This window comes from Camelina sativa, chromosome 11, assembly GCF_000633955.1.
Source record: "Camelina sativa cultivar DH55 chromosome 11, Cs, whole genome shotgun sequence".
NCBI classification, from domain to species: domain Eukaryota; kingdom Viridiplantae; phylum Streptophyta; class Magnoliopsida; order Brassicales; family Brassicaceae; genus Camelina; species Camelina sativa.
Window position 1 is genome coordinate 18,250,163 of NC_025695.1, and position 19,433 is coordinate 18,269,595.

The following is a 19,433-nucleotide window of genomic DNA, read 5'->3' on the forward strand; positions in this document are numbered from 1 at the left end:
AACATATCCAACCCATCTATATTTCTTTCTCTATAATAGAAATTGTTATTTTTTCTCTATATATAGAAGAACTCTATTTCTTCCTCTGTAAATAAAGTTAAACTATTTCATTTGCAAAATAGTCCTTTTAATCTTAAGTTTTTTTTATGACGAAAATAAATAAAATAAGTATTTTTAAGAACTAATAATATAAATATTTTTAAAAGTTTTAGTATAAATATATATTCTCGAATATTGAGACTACCATTTGCAAAAGATAATTGATCGTTTGTGGGAAAATACACTAATGTTGATGGTTAAAAATATAGTATATTTTGAAATATTTGCATGTTATGATGCTCTTTATAATAATAAATGCTTAATTTAAATGAAAATAATAATTTTATGAAAGTGTTATAAAAATTAAAGTAAATGAGTCAGTTTGCAATTTTTATATAATAAAATGTGTTAATTGTAAAATAAAATAGTATCTATTTAGAATATTCTTTTTTGGAAGAAAAACTAGAGAAATCCATTTGAACAAAACTTAGGTATATTATAAAAGATACTTTAAAAGCATCTCCAATTCATCTCTATATATGCTTCTATATATAGAGCAGAAAACTATAACAATCTCTATTTTAGAGGCAAATTTATTCTGATCTTGCAAAATAGAAATTGTTATATTTTTTTATTTTTTCTATAAATAGAAAAAAATATAGCAATGTCTAGTAATTGTATTATAGAGTTTCTCTATTTTAGAGATAAAAATAGAAAAATATATTAGAGATGGTCCTACAAATAATTTACAGTAGAACCTCTATAAATTAATACTCTTTAAATTAATAATCGCTATAAATTAATAAATTCTTTCGGTCCCGAGTTGGGCTGGTGTAAAAAATGATATATTTCGATAAAATAATAAGATAATATTTTTTTTGGAAATCCTATGTAAAAATAATGTCCCATCAATATCATAAATTAATAATCAAATAAACTAATATATATATATATATATTTAAGAAAATCTAGTGATATATACCTCTATTGTTGTTTTCTTATCTAAGAAAATCTAATGAAATATGACTCTATTGTTGTTTGCATATTCTTGAATTTGCATTCTTATTAGAGCTCATCTCTAATTTTTTTCATTGTTATATTTTGAAATTGCATCCAAAATTTTTGGAGTCCTAGATGCGATAATTACTTTTTTAGTAACTGGTTCTAAAAGTACCGCAATATTTTCTTCAACTTTATCATTATCACGAAGGATAGTAGTAGCAATGTGAATGATAACAAATTTTTAAATTGTAAATATGAAATTTTTTTTTTATAAATTTATATATTATTAATTTATCGATAAAATAAAACTGCTATAAATTAATAAAATTTCATGGTCCCGACCTTATTAATTTATAGAGGTTTTACTATATTTTGCTTTAAGCGAGACTATTAATTTGTTTTTTGTTTTTTTTTTTTTTTGCCTAAGTGCGATCGCTAATTTTAAAATATAAAGAACATAAACCCAATTAAAATAAAGCGCGAGACAAAGAAACAGAGCATATAATAGAAACACAATTGGATAACAATAATATTACAGAACGACACACTTTTACCAACAGTACGATCTTATAAACATAAAATATGATGCAATTTATCAGGAGTTCAATCAAAGTAGTAGCACAAACGACTGGAAATCTAGTTATTGATATCTAGCAAACCTGGATGCGAGTTATTGATATTATGATGCAAATAAACAGAGACTCAGTTATCACATAATAATTATTAGACCTTTCCTAATAATAATTATTATTATGCATCTCTGAGCAACTGATCAGAGACTAGGAGGAGGAGGGACGGGAATGGTCGTTCCAGCCTCAATCTGACCACGACCAATCAGACGCCAATGTCTGTCGACACGGCGGCTTAGAGCCACCTTCTCACCTACGGTGGTGCAGACAGGCACCGTCAGTTGCACTTTCATCATCTTATTCTTCACTCCTAGAACCTTAGCTCCCGTCGACATCGACCCGATGTTCACCATCAGTATCTCTCCCTTGCTTAGCTTTGCCACCTTCATTTGCTTCTCTTTTTCCTTTGTCCTCACCCCAATAAGACGGATCAGAAGCTCGGTACTCACCTCAAGCTCAACATAGACCTCAGGGAGAGAACCCATTTCTCCAAGCACTTGACCAACCAACCTATCAGCACGGGTTAGCATAGGGTCCATTGTTGTCCCAACTCCGATCAGACCTCCCGGCACAGCAAACTGAAGCTCGTTCTGTTCTGCGTACAATGACGTGATACGGGTGTAAATGGGAGCGCATTTGGGGTTTCCAAGCAAATCTTTGTCAACCATACCAGGTCGGATCTCAATCAATTGGTTGACTTTCAAAACACCCTGCAAAGAAAGCAAAAGATCAAATTGGACCCTGCAATACAAACAAAGGGATGACTGCAGAAGCAGAAGCTACCCAAGCCATGATAAAAGTCATTTACTTTGATTTCCTAATGTTTTACCAATTAAATGGAGGACTGCAGAAATGAAAAAACTACACAACTTCCAGAAAGAAGGCACAAGATAATTTATTTGAACACAGTCCAAGGTAGAGAGAATCAAATCAATACCCGGAAGATACTTCCACCTGCCACTCCACCTTTGATATCATCAACCTCATAGCCAGGTTTATTGACATCAAAAGAACGAATGACTATCATCTTTGGCGGTGACACAAAATCCCTTTTAGGGATTGGAATCTTCTTGACGATGTACTCGCACACAGCATCAATGTGTATTTGAGTTGTGCTGAGACAGGAACAATAGGGGCATCCTCGGCATTTGTGTCCTGCAACAGGTTTATAGCTTAATCAAATGATGAAGAAAATATGCTAACTGATTGATGGGAATATTCAAACCTTTATAAATCTCTGAATTGCAGTGTGCTGTTCGATGGCGGATTTTTCTTGAATGAGATCAATCTTGTTCTGAAGGATTATTATATGCTTAAGGTGCATCATGTCGACAGAAGCAAGATGTTCAGCTGTCTGTGGTTGAGGACAGGCCTCATTCGCAGCAATTAAGAGTAGAGCACGATCCATGATGGCTGCCCCATTGAGCATTGTGGCCATGAGGATATCATGTCCCTGTTGAGAAAACATAAAACACCTCCTCAATGGGTTATAGGACAAGTAAAAGTTTATATTTTGTGAGAAGTGTAAAACTCATCATACCGGGCAATCCACAAATGAGACATGCCTCAGTAGCTTCATCTTGCAGTTCTCAAATCCAGGGACATCGCAATTTGGGTTGTCTTCTTTCCCGCTCCCATAAGACCTAGAAATTTCAACAGATAAGTTGCTAGCTAACCCTCATACACCAAAAGAAGCAATCCAGAACAAAACTCACTTGTAGCACATTGGTCTAGGGCACTTGTTATCCTCGCATTTGAAAATCTTGGCATTTGCATATCCAAGTTTAATGGTAATGTTACGCTCCAATTCATTCTTAAAACGGACAGTCTGCAGAAACAATTCATACCAAGTTAGAAGACCCTCGAGTGACAGAAAATAACTTCATTAGAAACAAAAAGTCAATAGTCCACTACCTGCACACCAGATATAGCTTTCACAACCGTAGACTTTCCGTGTGCAACATGTCCGATGGTTCCTGAAATATATCGATCACAGTTATAATTTAGCCAGAGCCTAAACTGAAACTTAAATAAAGCAGAAAAGGTAATTAAAGCAGAAATTACCAATGTTTATCGTTGCCTGGCGGGATATGACCTCGGGAGACAGAGGATGCAGCTCATTTACATCAAGCTTGCTTAAATCTTGTTCAGCTAAACCCTTGCTCCGCCACATTATGACAAAAAGGAACCGCCTTTATCCTGCTAAAACCAGAATCAATCAATCGAACCGTCTCCACCGGTAAGCTAAAGTCGATTCTAAGGTACCTTAGGGTTCTATACAACCATAGTAACGAAAATCCATTGCCTAAATATCAAAAATAAAAAAAAAAACAAAAAAAAATCTGATTTACTTTGAGATCGACAAACCTGATGGCTTGAAGCCGATTGGAGAAATTTGAGAGGATTAAAATCTTTCGCCAAGACAATCAATCCCTCGTCGAGCAGTCGCCGGAAACCAAAGAGAGAAACAACTTTTATCTTTAGGGTTTTATATATACTTACGGGAGGTATTCGTTTAGGATTTAGAAAAAACTTTAATGACTTTAAAAGTTATTTAAAATATATTGTTATTCAATCAAAACTTTTAAAAACTCTTAAAAAATTTAGTGTTATTGGTTGTGGATTTGTAAAAAGTTATCTAAAATCTTGATAAATCTAGTGTTATTGGATTAAGAGTTTTATAAAATCATTAAAAATTTTATGTTATTCAAGTAAAACAAAAGAATCTTGGATTATTAATGAATTCTAATTTTATGTTATTGGTTTAGGATTTTTTATCATTTCCTTCATAACAAAAGTCATGAAAACTCTTTCATCAAATAGAAAGATTTTACAAGATTAGAAAAAACAAATCATCAAGATTTTAAAAAACTTCCTAAACAATCTCTTAGAATCCTTCATTTTTAATTTTCAATTTTCTATGATTCTAACAATCAGCAAGAACATAAAGTCATTAAAATTCTTTCTAAATCCTAAACCAATACCTCTCCCTAAATCCTAAACCAATACCTCCCCCTTAAACACTAATGGCATGAATCGTAAATAACACAAAAGCAACAAAAAGAAAACATTTATATATATATATATATTTTTTTTTATCGGCAAACTTTCATTAAATTAAGCCCAAGATGGGCCGAGAGTTACAAGTGAAAACGGAGCCCAACAAAGTAAAGCCCATTATAAACTTAATAATCTAAAGCCCATTATAAACCTAATAATCTAAGACAAAAAAACAGCAACACACAATTAGGTTTAGAAATTGACACGTATTGGACACGTGTTAATTATGAAGTTGGGGTGGAACAATGATTGAGTCGCGCCGCCTTCCACCGGAACAGAGTCTCCGATCAGACCCAAAATTTTCCAGCCGAAAATTCATCTTTTTCGCTACAGGGATCCATCGATCTTCAGCTTTTTGCTCCGAATCTCACCACTTTCCTTTTGCATCTTACTCCAGGTGTTAAAAACAAAAGCCCCATAAATTTTCAGATCTGTGAAGCACCAAAAAACGGGATATGGCTAGATGTCAGATTAGTCGCAAAACTTTGCTCTCCTAAACTGCTCTTCACCCTCCACAAAATTCCTCCCATCACGAATCCCAAAAATTAGAAGAAACCATCATACACAGCCAATTACGGCCACTAGGAAGGGTATGAGGATTTACTCTCCTTTTCCTTGGATTCAAGCAATCTAATGATCCAAAACTTCTGAATCACCCACTCGGCTTTGATCTCTTTAACTTGAAAGAAATCAATCTAGCTCTGCAAAAAGAAAAGAAAACACAAAACTTAGCCATAAGAGCTAAGAAGAAATCGCATCTGAGCGAGAAATAAAACCGGACTTAGCCGGAGACAAAAAACAGACAACAAAAGTCGTCGGAATAATATACAGTTGCTTTCTCTACTTGAAAGATTTGAGAGAGAGAAGAGAGAGAAAGCTTTCATATTTTGCATGTAAAACAATTGACATTTATATATATATATATATATATATATATTTAACTATAATGACATGTACCGTGAATAACACAAAAACAAAAACAGTCATGGTCTTTTCATGAGCTTTTATGTGATATTTGAGTACTACAAAGCTTTCTTAGAGCATTTCTATTGGGAGATTGGGTACTTTTAAAAAATAAGAACTTTTCAAATTAGAAGATTAATTAAAATTCTCCCTTCCAATAGTAAAATTTTAATTGGATTCTTAATTTTGAAAAAATATTATTTTCAAAATAAAAATAATTTAAGTAAAACATTATTAGTTTGTTTAAACATTTTAGATTTTACAAAAATAAAAAATTATTGCATAAAATTTTTAAAATCTAGTAACTCTAAGACAAAATATCACCAAAGGTAGCATTTTTAAAAGCTAAACAATGAAGCTCCTGGAAATCAAAAATTAACAAAGCTACGGTTAAAGATATCATCAAAGGTAGCATTATCATGATGTTGAGACTGTCATCAAAGAGCATCCATATCAGAGAGTACAACACTTGTCATTTTCATTGTCAAATTTTGAGACTGTTCATTTTCATCAAAGGTAGCATTATCATGATGTTGAGACTTGTCATTTTCATTGTCAAATTTTGTGTTAATTATCATCGTATCTTTTACCGTTTGGTTATTCGTTATACACTTTTTCTTCTTCTTCCTCGTCAACTTCTTCACATTCTTCCACTGAAAAACTTTTTTTAGACTACCACACAACTTGTTAACCCATCAAACTCCAAGAACAAAATCATTTCTTTTCTCATAAATTTGTGAAATTCATGATTACTAGCATAGTCAACACATGCACCCAATTATTCACNAAAACAGACAACAAAAGTCGTCGGAATAATATACAGTTGCTTTCTCTACTTGAAAGATTTGAGAGAGAGAAGAGAGAGAAAGCTTTCATATTTTGCATGTAAAACAATTGACATTTATATATATATATATATATATATATATTTAACTATAATGACATGTACCGTGAATAACACAAAAACAAAAACAGTCATGGTCTTTTCATGAGCTTTTATGTGATATTTGAGTACTACAAAGCTTTCTTAGAGCATTTCTATTGGGAGATTGGGTACTTTTAAAAAATAAGAACTTTTCAAATTAGAAGATTAATTAAAATTCTCCCTTCCAATAGTAAAATTTTAATTGGATTCTTAATTTTGAAAAAATATTATTTTCAAAATAAAAATAATTTAAGTAAAACATTATTAGTTTGTTTAAACATTTTAGATTTTACAAAAATAAAAAATTATTGCATAAAATTTTTAAAATCTAGTAACTCTAAGACAAAATATCACCAAAGGTAGCATTTTTAAAAGCTAAACAATGAAGCTCCTGGAAATCAAAAATTAACAAAGCTACGGTTAAAGATATCATCAAAGGTAGCATTATCATGATGTTGAGACTGTCATCAAAGAGCATCCATATCAGAGAGTACAACACTTGTCATTTTCATTGTCAAATTTTGAGACTGTTCATTTTCATCAAAGGTAGCATTATCATGATGTTGAGACTTGTCATTTTCATTGTCAAATTTTGTGTTAATTATCATCGTATCTTTTACCGTTTGGTTATTCGTTATACACTTTTTCTTCTTCTTCCTCGTCAACTTCTTCACATTCTTCCACTGAAAAACTTTTTTTAGACTACCACACAACTTGTTAACCCATCAAACTCCAAGAACAAAATCATTTCTTTTCTCATAAATTTGTGAAATTCATGATTACTAGCATAGTCAACACATGCACCCAATTATTCACAATTTTATCCATATACTTATTCGGTTTTAGATCCACGCGTTTAGAAACTTCTCAAACCAAAATCCTTCCTTGTTTATAATATTTTAAAAACATAATAAAATATACTAATAATTATTTATTTAATATGAATCGTATGATATATAGAAATATGAGTACACTATAAGAACATATTAATTATAAATAAATAATATCAATTATATTAAATCATCAAATAATATCAACCGTATCATATTATCAAATAACCGTGACCGTATATAACAGTAACCACTTGAACCGTAACCGTATTTAAACGTAACCGTTTAACCGTTTGTTAAACGGTTCTGGTTAAGGTTACAAAAATTTCTAACTATAACCGATGGTTAATAAACCTTAACCGTGACAACCGTAACCCTGGTCATGCCTATGTATAGCTAATAAAACATGTGTGTTTGTCGTCCATCTTTCTTCTTTAAACCTCAAAATTTGACTCAAAAATCAAATTAAGGTCTTGCGATGTCAATCCTTCTTCCTTAGACCCAAAAATAAAAAATTAATGATAGAATATCAAATCATTTATAAAATCATACACAAAAATTGAAAAATATGTTTTACAGCTCATAAGAAATAAAAGCACAAATGTAGATAAATAAGATAATTTATGTTTTGCATCAATATTTATAATATTTTAAACTTTAAAAAGGTTTGAAATATAAAATTTGAACTTTTTAAAAAAATTCAATATTTATAATATTTTAAACTTTTAAAATTTAAAACTTATAATATTTAAAAACTTTTTAAAAGCTAATAACTTTTAAAAGTTCTAATATTTATAATATTAAAACTTTTAAATTTTTTAAATATTATAATATTTTTTTTGAAACTGTTTAAAGTTTTAATTTGATCAAATAAAAAACCAGATCAAACCAAATAAAACTTTTAAACTTGGATGCCTGATAAATCAAGCTTTCCTGCTCATTCGTTGTTGGAAGCATATTAATCTTATTTATACTGGTTCTGAACCATTGTCTTAAAAATCTATAGCCGATATGGGATATTGTGGTTAGTTCTTTGATTTCCATAAATTTAAAATTTTCCTTTTTCTAAAGATTCTGTAAATTTTAAAAATGTTAATGAATGTCATGTCAAATCCTAATTGGTCTTTTAGAAAATATCTTAATATATAAAATTTTGGAGATTTTAAAAAATGTTGATTAATGACATGTCAAATTTCTATTCGTTGTTTAAAATCCTATGTGAACGGCCTTAGGAGCTTATAGCTTCTACTTTTTATTAGTATAGATTTGAGTACTACAAAGCTTTCTTAGAGCATTTCTATTGGGAGATTGGGTACTTTTAAAAAATAAGAACTTTTAAAATTAGAAGATTAATTAAAATTATCCCTTCCAATGGTAAAATTTTAATTGGATTCTTAATTTTGAAAAAATATTATTTTCAAAATAAAAATAATTTAAGTAAAACATTATTAGTTTGTTTAAACATTTTAGATTTTACAAAAATAAAAAATTATTACATAAAATTTTTAAAATCTAGTAACTCTAAGACAAAATATCACCAAAGGTAGCATTTTTAAAAACTAAACAATGAAGCTCTTGGAAATCAAAAATTAACAAAGCTACGGTTAAAGATATCATCAAAGGTAGCATTATCATAATGTTGAGACTGTCATCAAAGAGCATCCATATCAGAGAGTACAAGACTTGTCATTTTCATTGTCAAATTTTGAGACTGTTCATTTTCATCAAAGGTAGCATTATCATGATGTTGAGACTTGTCATTTTCATTTTCAAATTTTGTGTTAATTGTCATCATATCTTTTACTGTTTGGTTCTTCGTTATACACTTTTTCTTTTTCTTCATCGTCAACTTCTTCACATTCTTCTACTGAAAAACCTTTTTTTAGACTACCACACAACTTGTTAACCCATCAAACTCCAAGAACAAAATCATTTCTTTTCTCATAAAATTTGTGAAATTCATGATTACCAGATAGTCAACCCATGCACCCAATTATTGAGAATTTTATCCATATACTTATTCGGTTTTAGATCCACGCGTTTAGAAACTTCTCAAACCAAAATCCTTCCTTGTTTATAATATTTTAAAAACATAATAAAATATACTAATAATTATTTATTTAATATGAATCATATGATATATAGAAATATGAGTACACTATAAGAACATATTAATTATAAATAAATAATATCAATTATATTATATCATCAAATAATATCAACCGTATCATATTATCAAATAACTGTAACCGTATATAACAGTAACCACTTGAACCGTAACCGTATTTAAACGGTTCTGGTTAAGGTTACAAAAACTTCTAACTATAACCGATGGTTAATAAACCTTAACCGTGACAACCGTAACTCTGGTCATGCCTATGTATAACTAATAAAACATGTGTGTTTGTCGTTCATCTTTCTTCTTTAAACCTCAAAATTTGACTCAAACATCAAATTAAGGTCTTGCGATGTCAATCCTTCTTCCTTAGACCCAAAAATAAAAAATTAATGATAGAATATCAACTCATCTATAAAATCATACACAAAAATCGGGTACTTGTTATGCATCTCCTAAATGGTCTCTTCGACAAGTATGACAACATCATCAACGTCATCAAACACAAGACACCCTTCCCAACTTTCTCGACGGCACGCTCAATGCTTATCATGGAGGAGGATCGGCTTGCAAAACAGAGCAAACCAAAACAAAACAACAACGATAGCTCCTCTTCTCCCGCTGTTCTCTACACGGCATCGGAGCACCAACACTTGAAACATCCACCTCACCAAGGTCGAGGAGGCTATAACAACCGTGGTCATGGCATGCGAAACAACCGTGGTAGGGGGCGTCATCACGGTAATCATTCTTGGCAACATCACTCATACGGACCACCACAATGGCCGTATGGACCTCCTCCACAATGGCCACTGCCGTATGGTTTCCCTTCACACCAGTCGCAGTTTCTGATGGCTCCTTCTTACCCACGTCAGCAACCTTTCCCTCCTACCAACGACATCATCGGCCCTGCTCCACAACACCGCTCTCCTACTGAAGCTCATATGATTCAGTCACCGTATCCTCCGCCACAAACCGCATCACCATATCTGCCGTCGGAACTCACTCATGCTCTCAACACAATGATGTTACAGGATCCGAACAGCAGCTCTTGGTACATGGACTCCGCGGCGACGAATCATATCACTGCGAATCTAGGTACTCTTCGTTCTGTTTTTAATACTAGCGCTTCTCCTCCTGTGACAGTCGGTAATGGATCCTTTGCCAAAGTTACTAAGCTCGGTAATGGTATCATTCCCTCCTCCTCTCCTCCTCTCCTACTCAAAAATGTTCTCGTTTGTCCCTCTATTATTAAAAATTTGGTGTCGGTTCGTCGTTTTGTCACTGACAATCTATGTAGCATCGAATTTGATCCTTTTGGCTTTCTTGTTAAGGATCTTCGAACCAAGACTCCTCTTCTCCGATGTGATAGTCAAGGCCCTCTTTATGCGGTGACTCCAACCAACAAACTCACACCACCGCAGGCTTTCATCACCACATCTAGTAGCACTCTCTGGCATCGTCGCTTGGGACATTCCAGGAGCTCTGTTCTACAATCTCTTGCTTCTTCTGGTTTTTTAGTTTTTAATAAAAGCGACATGCCAAATTTGTGTCACGCATGTGAAATTGGCAAAAATGTTCGCCTTCCCTTTTCTGCTTCTTCGTCTATTATTTCTAAACCTTTTGAAATTGTTCACTCGGATATATGGACTTCTCCTGTACGAGTTTTGGAGGAATAAAATACTATGTCATTTTTCTTGATCAGTTTTGTAATTATGTTTGGGTTTACCCTCTCAGGCGCAAAAGTGACATGCTGAGCAAATATATTAATTTCTCTTCCTATGTTCGAACTCAATTTGGCTGTCCCATTCAATCTCTTCAATGTGATAACGGTGGAGAATACAACAATCGACAATTCCTTTCTAACCTTGCAGCCGAAGGCACTAAAATTCGATTCTCATGTCCGTACACCTCTCAGCAGAACGGACGCGCGGAGAGAATGCTTTGTACTCTTAATAACTTAGTACGCACCATTCTTTTCCAAGCTCATATGCCACCAGCATTTTGGGTGGAGGCCCTTCACACGGCTGCTCATACTCTCAACATTCTTCCATCGTCGTCCATCTCCAATGTTATCCCATTCACCACACTCTTCAACAAACCACCCCCATACACTCACCTCCGTGTTTTCGGTTGCTTGTGATATCCTAATCTTCTTCCTCAATCTCAACATAAACTTGCCCCTCGCTCCACGGCATGTGTCTTCCTCGGCTATCCTACTGATCACTGTGGATACCGTTGCTTCGATTTGAACACTCGCTGAATCATCTTCTCGAGACACGTTCATTTCGATGAAGACACATTTCCTTTTCATCAACCTCTAGTCATGACCCCAACTTCTGAACCCGACATCATTTCTCCACCCCCTCCTATCTCTGTTTTACCGCCTCCCACTACTCCGCCTACACCTCCCCTTCCAGCTGACGAGGCCCCTCCTCCGCCTCCTACAACATTACCCACGCATTCTATGGTAACTCGGTGCAAAAACGGCATTGTCAAGCCCCGACAACGTCTTTGTCTTCGCACGTCCGTTGTGTCTCCCCTTCCTTTGACACACGTACAAGCAGCTAAGGATCCTAACTGGAATGGTGCCACGGGAGATGAACATAGCGCTCTTATTAAAAAGAGAACGTGGGACTTGGTTCCGTGGCCAGTTGCTACTAATATTGTGCGTTCTATGTGGCTTTTCAGGCATAAATTTAACGCGGATGGTCAGCTTGTGCGGTACAAAGCATGTCTCGTTGCAAACGGCAAATCTCAACAGCTTGGAGTCGATTGTGATGAGACGTTTAGCCCACTTGTCAAGCCCACCACTATTCGGTCTGTTCTCCATGTCGATGTTGCAAAGGATTGGCCTCTCCATCAACATAACGTAAAAAATGCGTTCTTAAATGGCGACCTTAATGAAACGGTCTACATGCACCAACCTCCGGGTTTCATTGACAAAACGAAGCCCGACCATGTGTGTCTCCTCAGGCGTTCTCTCTATGGGTTAAAACAAGCCCCCAGGCTTGGTACAATCGTTTGGCGGTATTTGCCAAAAATATTGGTTTCATTCAGAGTGTAAGTGATCCGTCATTGTTCATCTACTGTCACAACAACTAGTATGCTTACATCCTGCTCTATGTTGATGATATTGTCCTCACCGATTCTACTTCGCCTTTGTTTCACTCCATCATCGCCGCTCTTCACAAGGAATTTGAGATGACTGATCTTGGGCGGCTCCATTATTTCCTTGGCATCTCGGTCACTCGAACTACATCCGGTTTGCTTCTCCAATAGCAAAACTACGCCGCTGATATCCTTCATTGTGCTAACATGACATATTGCAATCCCTGCTCCACTCCCGTGGACACCAAGTCTAAGCTCACTCCCGATGGTGCACCTGTCTCTGACCCTATGTTGTATCGCAGTCTCGCAGGTGCTCTCCAATATCTCACCTTCACTCGCCCTGACATTGCCTTTGCTGTCCAACATATATGTCTCTTTATGCACGACCCTAGGGAGCCTCATTTTCAAGTCTCAAACGTATTCTCCGCTACATCAAAGGTACCATCTCTCATGGCCTCCAAATTTTCAAATCCTCCATCACTCAACTAACTGCCTATACCGATGCTGATTGGGCTGGTCTCCCATCCACACGTCGTTCTACATCCGGTTATGGCATTTTCTTGGTGATAGTCTTGTCTCCTGGTCATCTAAACGCCAAGTGACTGTTTCTCGTTCAAGTGCAGAGGCCGAGTACCGCGGTGTTGCGAACGTTGTGTCTGAAGCAACTTGGCTCCGCAACCTCCTCTTTGAGATGAAATTTCCCCTGCCTAAAGCTATGATCGTGTACTGTGACAACATTAGTGCCGTTTACTTATTGTCTAATCCGGTCAAGCATCAACGTACGAAGCACATCGAGATTGATCTTCATTTTGTTCGGGAGCGTGTCGTGCTTGGTCAAATCCGTGTTCTTCATGTTCCCACCAGTTTTCAATATGCAGACATCTTCACCAAAGGGCTCCCAACATCACTCTTCACCGACTTCCGCTCCAGTCTCAACGTCCGGAAACCTCCCGATTCGACTGCGGGGGCGTGTTAGTGAATATATGCAAATATATTCTTCCCATTACTGTCATTGTGAATATTCTCATATACGATCATGTGTAATACACTATGTACTCTATATATATTCTTGTCAATAAGATTACTAGGACATCGAGCTTTATTTAAGCTTACACAGATTTTGCTCGATCGTGTTCTTATTTCTTCAGTATGTGGCAGTAGTTAAGCTGGCATAAGAGATCACATAACAAAAGAACAATCAATATCTGTTTTTTAATTCTTGATGAGAAGAGAGAAACAAAAGAACTAACTAATTCCTTGATGACAAGAAGCTTTTTCCAATGCAATTGATTCCCCCATGTGAAAAGGGTCGACCACCAACATTGTCCAAGTGTTGATATCCTACATGCTTGTCACCAAGGCTGTTGATTGGAGAGGGAAACAAAAAAGCACAAGAAAACTTTTCGGAATGTGTATCTAGTAAATCAAAACCAAAAACTACATGAACAATGATAGAGCTAGCTAAGGTTAACAAACAGGAAAAAACCAAAAGCTATCTTTTTGCAAACAAATCAAGAATACCAAAAACACACATTCCTTTGTTTCAACCAATAAACACTCTCTCTACATCTATTTCCCGGAGATGGGTGTCACAATGATCACTCTTTCCTCTAAGTATGGCGTTCCCGTAAGAAAGTCCTAATCAAACAACTTGATAATTATCTCAAGAAGCTCTAACATCGAAATAACTTTGAGCGATGTGCATTACATACCAGAGTTGCTAAACAACTAAAAAAAAAACAAGCATTGCAGCAGCATCGTTTACATTACATGTAACAACACAAGAATACCAGGTAGATAAACTAGAAGAGCAAGCAAAATCATATGTGGGTGATATTGACAGACAACCAAAAGCAGTATTATGATTAGAATTACTAGGAATAAGTCGTTATCTACACCTAATAATCATCGAGATCAACTGTGGAATTACCTTCATAAATGTAATCTCCCAGGAGCCAAGAACCATATGATTGCGTAAACCATTGAAGTTCTCAAAACATATCAATTTTTATAGATTAAGCATCTGTTGGTGGCATAAAAAGCATAATTCAAGAGAAGCAGAGCAATAAAACAGAAAAGAGAGAGAGGTAAGAGAATAAAACAGAGACTTTGATCACATACTACAAACAGATTACCCTATTTACTATCATGCCTATGAACACAGATAGAAACAGATTTTGAGAAACCCTAATTTTCAAAAATCAAAGAACCCTAATTTCTATACCCTTACTAAACAAGAATTCAAAGGATCATAGAAAATAAATTATATGTATAATAGAGATATGTCGTTCCAATTGGTTAATCAAAATCTCTGATTTCCGATTGATTAATCAAAATCTCTGATTTCCGATTGATTGATCAAAACCTCTGATTGCCAGGTTTCGATTTTGTCAAAAAAAATTCTTCGTTTTTTTTTCATTTGTGCTAATGATCACATTTTCAACTTCCACATACCTATTATGATCATCTCATTTCAAAACTGTTATTTGCTATGACTCATCTTGGTTTACATCAATATTTTTGGTATTGTTGTTACCAATATTGATATATCATGGTTTTTACGGTTTTTAACCATGATATAAATGTGCTTTTGGAGTCTTTTGATTTGCTTTTTAGGTTGTTTTTGACTCTTTGTAGGATTAGGTACCTATTGGCACGAATGGAGCATAATGGAGCAAAATAAGAGGATTTGGAGCACATTCTACCATTGAGGCTAAGATGTGAAGTTTGGATACGAGTTTAGAGAGTTGCATCGACCAATGTAGGTGTTGGCATCGATCGATGCATTGTTCACTTGAAGAAAAGTCCGAGTTTCTCAAGTTCTGAAGTTTTGCATAACTGCCCTAAAGTTTTTCCTAATTGCATTATTAAGTCCTTGACGTGTTTTAAGAGATATAAATAGGATTTCAGGGTTTTAGAAACTCTTATGTTTTATTTTCTGCAAACTTTTGAGAGAAAGACACATAGAGCTTTTCGAGAGACAAGTCAGAACTCAACCCTTTTGAGAGAGATTTCAAACTCCCTTACTTCTCTATTCTATTTCTTAATGCAATTCTATATGAATTTCTAAAACTTTATTTCTGTTTTTGTATTTCAATTTAAATACATTAGTATAATTGAAAATTATTAAATTTATTGTCAGCATCTAGAGTTTCTGTGGGTTTGACCCCTAAAGTATTATAACTGCAAAGTTGTTAGTACCATTAGAGTATATTTGAGTATATCAACGATGATTTCAACTGAATATCTTTGGATGATTAAATCAAGAAAACGACCCATTCTGATATCTTCCACCGAGTTAATTGGGATGCAAAAAAGGTAACCTAAGCTCCGTATTTGTGGCGATTTTGTCCACAAATATGGTCTTTTCGGCACCCGCAACTAGACATATTCTACGTCGTCTAACAAGTTTGCATTCATATGCACGATCCAAGTGAAGCACAATTTTTCTAATTGAGTTTACAATTTTTTTGTAAAAAACAATTTTCTTGTCATCTAACGTGGTGCTATATGACATATGCATAATGAAACTTAGTCATTGTCAAGAAATATGAATAAACCAAGAAATTTGGAGCTCACATAATTTTTCTATCCGCATAACCTGGAGAAATTTGGAGTTAACATAATTTTTTATCGGCATAATCTGGAGAGTAAGATGTGTAACTTACAGACCAAGTATTGTGAACCATCAAAAAGTTTGTCTTTATAGTAAACTAGTATGAACCCCGGACTACATCCTAGAAAAATATTAAGTTTGATAAACTTTTATTTTTAGTTAGATGTGATAAAATAATAATTAAAAAAGAGAGAATTGTCTATAAAGGATATTTTTTTAAAAAAAATGTCTAAATGTATTTTATTTTCACAAGTTTGGTCACATAAGGTTTATAATAATTAAAAACCAATTTTGCCCTCAAATTTACATAAATTTAAATAATAAAAATATAAACTCCTAATTATAATAAAATAAAAATTCTAAACATCAAAAACTTTATAGACATCGACGGCGGTGCTTCATTCCTCCTTTTCTCATCTGGGTGAAGCTTCATTCGTCCACCTCTTGATTTGTTTCCTCTTGTTCTCGCGATTCATCATTGAGGTGTTGAGCAGACTTTGACGGGACTTTGGTGACTTCCAAACCAAGAGCTTCGATCTTAGAACGTAGCTCAACCTCTTCTGTGTTTGTCAATGATTCCACCTTCAAGAGGCAAAATCATCAGGGCTGCACCAAAATTAATATGCGTAAATTGATTTTACCAATCGATAGAAAAAATTGAGATTAAAAAAAAAAAAAGAGAAATTGAAATTCGAATGAATAGAAACTGAAAATCAAAATCAAGGAAGAAACGAATTTGACAGATGATAAACGAAATCGAAATCGAAACCTGTTGAAGAAGACCCGAAAGAAGCTGAAAAAGCTGCTCGTCGGGTTTACCCTCATTCACCATATCTCTCTCTCTTCCTCTTCTGGGTTTTATATAATCAGAAATAATCAATATAACGATTTTTTATTTGCTGCTACTAGCTCGATTTCGTTTGCTTCTCATAACCATACTTTGAAATTCGTCTTCATCTTGCAGTGTATCTCATAGTTGTGAAAGAGGAACAAGGATAATCGTTAAGAATTTGCCAGAATATGTGAAAGAGGATCGACTTCGAGATGTCTTTTCACAAAAAGGAGAAATCACAAACGTGGAATTGATGCGTTTAAGGTATATATACTTGTAGATTCACAGCAGCTAATTTGTTTTGTGTGTTTCTGTTGGAATCACTCTATATAGTTACTGTCGTTGCTTTTGCAGTGATGATGGCAGAAGTAGACAATTTGCTTATATTGGATTTCGTAATGAACAAGAAGCTCAAGCTGCTATCACATATTTTAACAACTCTTTCATTGATACGCTTAAAATATTTGTTGAGGTGATTAATTTTCTGGTGTGAATTGTAGAATACACACTCTGAATTTTGTAGAATTTAGAATTTCGGACTACTAAATTATTTAGAACAAAAACTATTCCTGAAATTAGTATAACATTTACAAAATGTTAGAAAACATAATCCGTATTTTTTTCAGAACAGCAGAAAACGTTTTCTAAATGTTTTATACCAAATTTTATCCATCAAAAAAATAACTTATACATTTTTTTGTCAAAAATTATATTACGTCTATTATTGTATATCTACTTATTTTCATATATTTCACTTCTTATAACTTGTTAAATTTAGGTTTATTAATTTGTATGGATATTTTAGGTAAAAATGATCATTTTCAAAAAACAGGTATATATGGACAAATTTTTTTTAGTGATCCTTTATTTCCAATTTTCCCATTAAAAATGAATAAATATTAACAAAATCTAAAAGTTTAAATAGAAAAGACACTGAGTTGATTGGCGTTAAATAGAAAATAAATTAGTTATCTTATTATAGAAAACTTGATGTTAAAGTTACTCATTAAGAAGATCATCAAATATTATATACTGCTATTAATATGGGAAAGCGAGCTATTTCNCCCCCAAGAACTATCATATCTCGCCGGATGGAGCCCGAAACTTTGGACACGATCTATATAGCCATGTCCACTATGACCAACTCCTATTTCTCCCCAAATCAAAAGTTTTACACTTATATCACCCTGAATAGAAAATTGTAGATCTAGTTACACCCAGACCTGGGTTTGTGACGGTTTACTATTTGCTTAACCGTCTAACGAATAACCTAAACCAAATCAGACCAGATTAAACCTTATTTGACCCGAATTTGTCGATTTAACCAGAATATGACCCGAATTTAATCGGTTTAACCTAGTTTTGACCCGACTAAAAAAAATATCTTCCACTCAATCTCGAAAAAATCCTAAATCGAAAAATCCCCAAATCTTGAAGAACCCTAAAAACTGCGATTTCGAGTTCCTTCGAGTTCAGAGACGATGGCGTTAATTGAGAGAGATCCCGGCGGCCAAACGCCTGATTACGACGAAGAAGGTGAAGATAGAGACAAATTTCACATCGAACAGCTAGTAGAGGAGTTTAGCGACAAACCTCCAATCCGCCACGATGTGTACCTAGAGAGTGAAGACAACGATGAAGACGGTCCAACAAGAGCTCGTACGAATATGAGGCGTGGTAATGGGGAGTTGTTCTATAAGCACGCATTTTTCAATGGAGTTGCATTTAAGGAGGCGGTTCTCGATTATGTTCTCAAAACTGGGAGAAATTTGAAGCAGTACAGGTATGATAAAGCGAAAATAGGGTATAAATGTGTTGGTGTTAATGATGAGGATGGATCTAAATATGAGTGGAAGGTTTATGCGTCGATTCTGTCAAATGATAAGATATGGAGGATCAATAAGTTCGTTTATAAGCATATGGATGATCAAAAAGGTTCATAGAAATAAAATGAGTCATGGGATTTGGCCTGGTCTTAAAATGAGTCAGAGTATATGCGGCATTTGGAGAGGATATTTGCTTTTGATTCTCGCGTTTACAGTGATGTAATGAGGACAAATCCAAAGAGTTGGTGTAGGGCATTCCACAAGGTTGGTAATTATTGCGAAGATGTCGACAATAACCCGACTGAGTCCTTTAACAGCTCCATCAACAAGGCAAGAGAGAAGCCTTTTGTTGCCATGTTAGAGGCAATAAGACGACTGGCCATGGTGCAAATTGCAAAGAGGTCTGCCCTATCTAATTCTCACACAGGTAAAACATATATTCTCCTTGTGACTTATGTATTATTTTTTTTGTTTATACTACTCA

The 19,433-nt window shown here is 34.3% G+C and overlaps 1 pseudogene; it reads right to left on the bottom strand.

The window, feature by feature from the left end:
- Nucleotides 1,607–4,142, bottom strand: LOC104723732 (annotated as a pseudogene).